The sequence below is a fragment of the Gossypium arboreum genome, chromosome 11, assembly GCF_025698485.1.
Source record: "Gossypium arboreum isolate Shixiya-1 chromosome 11, ASM2569848v2, whole genome shotgun sequence".
Taxonomy (NCBI): domain Eukaryota; kingdom Viridiplantae; phylum Streptophyta; class Magnoliopsida; order Malvales; family Malvaceae; genus Gossypium; species Gossypium arboreum.
The window spans coordinates 67,095,496-67,102,753 of NC_069080.1; the positions used below are offsets into that span (position 1 = coordinate 67,095,496).

The following is a 7,258-nucleotide window of genomic DNA, read 5'->3' on the forward strand; positions in this document are numbered from 1 at the left end:
GGCTTTCCTCTTTACTTATTGGTTAAATTGTTCACATTTAATTATCCTTAGCATATATTTTAGCATTTCTAGTTTAGTAAATTGCATTTTATAACTCAGTGAATCCTAGCCTATTTTATCCTTAATTTTGCTACTTTTTTGCATTAATGTCACTACATGAGTTAATTCTTGATTGCGTCCAGAATTGTCGTCGCACCTAATAGTTGTCTAGATAAGAACTAAAAATGCGTGAGCTACCCAGTTTGGTATAACCAACCTGTACGTACAAGGATAGAATAATTTTTAGGAAAGGACACCTGTATTGTTAGAGGAGGACATAAAAGGTTGACGTGAGAAGAAAAAAAGCAAGGAGAGCTTTTTCTTGACCATCATCTTCTTCATCCTACCTTGAAGCTTGCGGCTATGGCAACTTAAGCTTCTCACGGGTGAGCCAACGTAAAAATTGATGTAGATTAGCTTCTAACAAGAAGACCTAAGTGCGAGACAAGAGGGAATAGAGAGATTCAGTTGAGTTGTCTAGGAATAGTATTCTCCACTCAATTCTTTCTTATTTCTTTCTAAATGTTGGTGATTACTCTTTGTTTTCTGTTTGTATGAAAGTACACATGAATTATTGGTTAAATGTTATCTTATTCAATCTTGCTTTTATTGTTTAATCTTGGAGTTTGAGTATTTCTTAACATGAAAGTGTTATTTCGGTCACTAACACTGAAAAGTGCAGTGATAGTTCGAGCCAACAAGCATTACAACGGAAGTTGAGTGAGGATTAGAGGAATTTAGTCCACTTGTTCTTAATAGTTCCAGATTGCCATCACCGGAATGTGGGGTTAATGTTCATGTTTAAGTCTCAGATTAAATAGAGGAGTGACTCTTGGTAAGATATACATTGAAATTTATTGCCTCGACAATCACCTATCCCTTTATACCTTGTGAGCACTTAGTATTCTCCTGAAGATTCATGCTGAGGATCCCAGTTTATCATTATCATATTTTATTTTATTGTTTTCAAGTTGTTGCTCCTAAAACTATCCTCATAGTTTATCTTGTTTCTATCTAGTTATTGCACTGACATTAATAGACAAAAGACAATCATCCCTGTGGGATCGATATCCGATAGACTCACATCTGTCTACTATACTTGTATCATCAGTGTATGCTTGCACATTATTACTGTGACGTTAAATAGTCGATCAAGAGCACCATTTGTAGAAACATCTACCAGTGTTGAGACCATTATAAAATGTCTCCAACTGGATGCAATGTAGAATCTTGTGGTGAGGGCATCTACGAAGTAACTCCTTGAATCTTTCCCATGCCTTGTATAATGATTCATCATCCATTTGTTGAAAAGTGGTCATCTTATTCCTCAACTTAGCATTTTTGCTAGGTGGGAAACACTTTACCAGAAAACGTTTAACTAAGTCTTGCCAAATAGAAATTGAATTGGGTGGCAATAAATTAAACCATGCTCGTGCTCGATCTTGCAACGAGTATGAAAATAAATTCAACCTTAATGTGTCATCAATTACACCAGCTATCTTAAATGAATTGCTTACCTCCATCAATGGTCGAAGGTGAAGGTGTGGATCTTTTGTAGGCATTCCACTAAATTGATCATTTTTTTAAGCATTTGAAACATCACGGGCTTCATTTCAAACTATGGTGCCTCAATTTCTGGTCTCCTAATTCCTAAATTTAATTAATTAAAAAGTGGCACATCATAATGCCTTATAGGTTGATCCCTATCATCAACAATAAGGATTGGATTACGAACATTATTAGCTCCATTCCCTTGAACATCATTTTGATTTTCAAGGTCCATTTCTGTAGGTTGTATTTGGGCTATTGTAACGCGTGGTTTGTGTAAGTGTACACACTTGTTATCAAGTAATAAGTAAGTAAAAAAGTTGTTATCTCCACAGGGACTGTGTATGTTAATCAATTAATTGTAAAATTAGAGTTAACAATTTAGTGATAAAAACACAATATTTCTGAGTAGTGTAATGTAAAAATAATTACTAAATGTAATATGATCCCTAATGCAATTTTAATCTAAATGTAAAGTGTGAGATGAAATGAGTTTAATAGCAAAATTCAACAATCAATAACATGAATAGGCTAGGATAATTACATCATTCAACTTAATTCATTTTCCTCATGCTTAACAGTGTTCAGAAAATATTCAATGGCAACTCGATCTTTCATAGGCTTGAAACCAAGTCAAGTCATTTCAGAATCTTTTACTTAGTAAACATGCATTTTACTAGTCATACTAAACTAAAGTTTTCTTAGTATTAATGTGAAGTAATAGGGGCTGGGTCAGTTTGAAACAATTTAATCACATAAACCTAAAAGCCATGCAAGGTAATAGAGCTCAGTCAAGTTATTACGAACCTTAATTTATTTTGGGTCAGACATAAATTAACCATGCACATTTCAATTATTGTGTCTATTAGCTGTAGTCTAGTTAGGATCGCTCAACTAATTCTAATTCATCCAATCACGTATGAATGAAATACATACTTGAATTTAATCAAAAACATGATCGACCGAGGCACAAACACGATAAACATGATTTAAACAAAGTTCATTGAATTAATGCAATCATCCTAGCTAAACAGATTTAAGCTACCATTTTTTATGACAAGATAACAAAGCACATTGCAAACATGATTAAATTAAAATAACAAAGTAAAGGAAGAATAAACTCTGTCGAATCAACAGTCTCGTGACTCTGATTGAAGATGTTCTCCTCCAATCCTTGTATCACTCCTTTGCTAATGTCTCCTTAAGGTGGTAGGCCAAGAGATGGTCTTCTCAAGGTTTTTCTACCTAAAAGAGAATGGAATTATGAGATGCTATGTGTGGGAATAAAGAGAGGAAAGAATGAGAGGAAGAATGCTTATAAAATGAGAGATGAAGGAAATGAGTAAGGGATGTTTGAAATGGGGAATGAGTGGGGGTATTTATACTTTGAAGTAGATGATAGAGTTTACTAAAAATAGGGATTGGAATCCCTCTATTTTCTCCACTGCTTGGCCGACCACATTTTGTAGAAGAAGGATGGTTCCTTTATTTGAGCATAGAATCATGCTAAATTTAGGCATAGGTTGAACGGTTTCAAGGGCAATTTTTGTGTGCTAATTTGCAATTATTCTCCTAATGTAGAGACCACCAAATAATTGTCTCAAAAGTTGATTCTTGGCTGCCCAATTACCTTTGCCGAATTTGGATGATTGTTCCTTTATTTGAGTATGGAATCATGCTAAATTTAAACATGGGTTGGACGGTTTCAAGGGCAATCTTTATGTGATGATTGCCAATGATTCTCCAACTGCAGGAACCTCCAAATAATTGTCCCAAAATTTAATTCTCCAAACATTTTCTAATTTCTTTTAAGATTTTTATGAGCCTAGATTGAATCATTGATCTACTTCTTATAGAGGCTGAAATCAAACAGACATTTAGGCAAAAAAGACGAGAAAGAATAGTTGTAAACTCAAATTTGTATAGGTTTTTTTCTAGTAGTTTTTACCAACTTTTTACTTAAAAATAATACTAATCCCGAGTATTTGTTAATTAATTAAGTGAATTTCGTTTGTATTATGATGATGGGCATGAATTTCTAAAAAAAATGCAAATATGAGCTTAATTGTATTATTTTGGTGCATAAATTATATTATTTCATGTTATTTATTAATGTTTTTAATTTTATTATGTAAAAGACCATGAAGTTGATTTGATAAAGAGCCTATTATAATGTTTCATGAGCATGATCTATTTTCTTCCTATGTTGGATGACAAAACCATGTTAAATGGCAATCTATGCTCATAAACAACTTAAAAGGAATCACAAAAAATTAATTAAAAAATAAAAATATATATAAACAAATTTGCAAAAAGTAATGATTATAGTAACAACCTTTAGTAGCGAAAGTATACACAGACGTTATCAAGTAATAAGTAAGTAAAAGAGTCATCATCTCCACAGGGACTGTATATGTTAATTAATAATTTTCAAAATTAAAGATTTACAAGTTGGTAAGAAAACACAACAAATTGGGGTGACTGATGTGAAATTAAATTATTTACCTAGATGAAAATGAGATGAATAATGCGATGAGATGGCTTAGCAGAAAACTCACAAGCTTCAACAATAATAACATAAATGAGCTAGAATAATTACACATTTGACTCAGTTCATTTTCATCATGCTTAAAAATGTTCCGAAAAATATTTCCTGGCAACTTGATCTTTCATTAACTTGAAACCAGTTATAAGTCATTTCAGAATCTTTTAATTAGAAAAACATGCATACTACCATGATCATATTTAACTAAGGGTTTCTTAGAGTTTATGTGAAGTAACAGGGACGGATTAGGTTTGAAACAATTTAAACACACAAATCTAAAAGTTATGTAAGGTAATAGAGCTCTCTGGAGTTATTACAAACCTTTTAATGAATGAAATACATGCATGGCTTTAATTGAAAGCATGAACTTTTGAGGCACAGAACGTCATAAACACGAATCAATTGAACTTTGTCAAATTAATGTAATCATTCTAAGTAAGCAAAATTAAGCTATCATTGTTAATGAAAAATCATCAAAACAAATTTCAAACATTTTGAATGATAAAGAACAATAATAAAGATTAAGAAAGATGTACTCTTAACAATTTTGGGAATTTCTCCCAAAAACCCGATCATGTGGCTTCCTTTGATGCATTGTTGCAGCTTGATTCTCGAGGTGGCCAACCAAGAAAGGATTTTCACAAGGAAAATTCTTGCTAAAGGGAGAGGATGGATGATTTATGCATGAAAGGAAGAGAAAAGAGATGAGAGGAATGAATTGAATGGATGAATGAAAGATTATTCGGTAATGATGGATGATGAATGGTGAAGTAAAAGTTAGTATTTATAGTGGATTGAAGGCTTGAAAGGTTGTTGAAGATTACATGAAAATCCATTGATTTTCTTTTTCTCATGGTCGGCCATGAATTGTGGGATATATGGTTGGAAAGCTATTGATTTGTTGATCGATTCTCCCTGATTCATGGAATAGGTTGGACAGTTTTGGTGGTAGATGTTGGGGGATAATTTGTGATCTTTTTTGCAAGTATAATGACGTCAATTTAAATATCCCAAAACATTTTTTTTTGCTGCTCACAATGCTTTTCGAATTTGGGCTTGTCTTCCCCTTGATGGACCAAATTTAAGACACAATTAGATTTCTTTTCAGCAACCAACTTCAACTAGGTCAAGGTCAAATTTCTAAACCCAATCATGCTTTAGCCGTCCATATGACTTGTTCATGTGTGACATTTAATTTGCTCCTATGTTTGTCAATTACATGGTCCCATTACAATATATTAAGCACTTTACTAAACATTTAGCAATATAACTTAATTTTACGTAAAATTAACTCTAAAAATTAAAAATTTTACAAACTTGCTAAAATCATGCTCAATGTATTAATATGAATTAAATTCATATAATCTGCCAACACTATACTCGAGATTTGTTCAAATATTAAGTAAAAAGATGTGACACAAGTCTATATAATTTAGACTTATCACACCCCCAAACTTAATCTATTGCTCTTCCCAAGTAATGCTTCATGAAAGGCAAAAACAAAAATTTGACAGGGCAATCTTGCAATATGTTTAAGTAGAATCAAATTTTGCACATAATCATATAGCAATAAAGTTATGCTCACAAACTATTTCTATTGATAAGTCGCTCATATGCAAACATTATTTCAAAATTTTATACTAAGTACGACAAAATGCTAACATAAATCATAGAGTGCATGCTTTTCAAGGTCATATATAACATTCACCATTCAATCAAATTTTCCTTATCAATTTAGATAAAAAAAGTCACAAGGTTTAATTAGTGGTCCTCATATGTTCAAACTTAACAATTTCTCTCCACTAATGTAGTCGTTATAATTATCAAAATCAGTAGGTCTTTTAGAGGGTTATAATGGGGCTATGCTCAAGTTAGGGATAAAGAGAATTGCCTTTTAGGCAAAATTGTCTTAACCGTAACTATTTCTTGGATCTTTTCGAGGTACATCCTTCTTACTAATGAGTGTTAACCCCCCTCCCCAAATTTAATTTGAAGCTTATTCCAAACAATACTTCTCAATACTTGAGTTTTTTATTTTACTCTTTTTGCTTGACATTTGAATAGAGATTTTTCTCTCTTTTTTTTTTTTTTGAATCATGAATCATATGTACATCTTTCTAATTCCCCTGAATTTGTATCACCAAGTCAAGTATAGTTAAGATTGGTGCAAGATAGAGTAGAATTAAAAAAATGATAATATGGTCTCACTGCAATATATTAAGCATTTTATTAAACATGTAGCAATATAACTTAATTTTATGCAAAATTAACTCTAAAAAATAATAAAATTACAAACTTGCTAAAATCATGCTCAATGTCTTAATATGAATTAAATTCATATAATTTGCTAACACTATACTTAAATTTGCTTAAATAACAAGTAAAAAGATGTGACATAAGTCTATATAATTTAGACATATCATATACTGCCTTGGACACAAGCACTAGAGTGTCGTGATATCGGCTCTATATGAAATTATTTACAAGCTAGGGTATTTTGTTCTGCTCAATGAAACTTAAATTCAAGGAACGTCTAGATTGTGAGGTCGAGAGATAAGTAGTTATTGTCAACTCATTAGTTTAGTGAAAGATCGAGAGATCCTACTAGGGTAATGACTAGTTGATCGAATAGAAACCCAAAATAGGACTAGTTAAAAGTACGGAGTGAGCTAATCACCTATGCCTAGATTTGATTAAGTTATAGAATAAGTTCTCCAAAGTTTGCTTCATTTATGTTATTTTATTTTCTTATTTACAAAGAACCAAAAATATTTCTTTTATGTTTATTCATAATATAATTTATTTAAAGTACTAATTAGATCTATTTGTATTTAGGTTAGGATTTGTTTAGTACTTGCCACCCTTGGGTATGATTGTCAGAGTATTTTCCTAATTTGTTGTAACTATATTACAACTTGACTCGTATACTTGTGGACACCGCGTTATTTGTTATCTTTTGTGCAGTATTGTTACTCTAGACGTTAGTACCTCCAAAGGCCATCAAGTTGTTGGTGTCGTTGCCAGGGAGACAACGTCACTAGATTAATTTTAATTTTGCACTTAATAGAATAATTAGAAAATATTTAAATTATGTATAAAATTTTTATTTTATTTTTACTAACTTTT

At 31.7% G+C, this 7,258-nt stretch overlaps 1 non-coding gene across 1 annotated transcript; it reads left to right on the plus strand.

The window, feature by feature from the left end:
- Nucleotides 1-1,266: 1,266 nt before the first annotated feature.
- LOC128284790 (small nucleolar RNA R71) lies at nt 1,267-1,373 on the plus strand. The gene has a single exon (XR_008275213.1). It is a non-coding gene; the product is annotated as a small nucleolar RNA R71 (small nucleolar RNA).
- The last annotated feature ends 5,885 nt before the right edge of the window (nt 1,374-7,258 follow it).